We start from the raw sequence: 712 nt of genomic DNA on the forward strand, positions 1-712 counted from the left end.
GATAGTTTCCTTCATTGTGATCTATTCTTTAGACTCTCGCTCCGATCGAAGTTTCCGTCAACTCTACTAATCTGACACAGGACAGCAGGTCTGCAATGACCGCTTGGGGGGGATTCGAAAGAGCCGTCGCAGCTCCGACTCAAGTTTTGCAAAGACTGTTGCCGGGTTCTGAATAACCCTAATAGAGCCAGAGCCGGAATATACAGCTCAACGATGAGGAATAACGTGATGGGGCCCACGAGTTGCGGTACGGCTCGCATCGCTCGAGATGGCGGACTACAAATTCTTACGAATCACCAGTTCACAGCCACGGCCAGATCAAACATAGTAGCGTCCTCATCCCCCACAAAACTTCTTCTTCACACACGAATCGTCTGTGAGGTCGGCGACGAGTCATCTGAGACGATGTCTCGTGTACCATAGTATTATCTCGCTCTTCGGATTAGAAACTCAATTCATCTTGCTTGTGCTTTCCGAGGTTGTTGGGTCCTGTCTGCTGCGTCGCTCCTCGGCACTTTGGTGTCACCTTGTGGGTCATCTCCTCGCCAGTCATCTTCCTTCACGTTATCCGGCAGGCCATCAGCCTAAGTCTGTGACCTATACAATCAACGTTCCTATTTTTTGATATTGACTCGCAGTTCGCTGCACTGCCCACGTTCGCGTGGCCGAGTTGGTCAAATCATCACAAGTGTAAACATCGTTATGATCATCA

Source organism: Perkinsus marinus (genome assembly GCF_000006405.1).
Source record: "Perkinsus marinus ATCC 50983 genomic scaffold scf_1104296965578, whole genome shotgun sequence".
NCBI classification, from domain to species: domain Eukaryota; phylum Perkinsozoa; order Perkinsida; family Perkinsidae; genus Perkinsus; species Perkinsus marinus.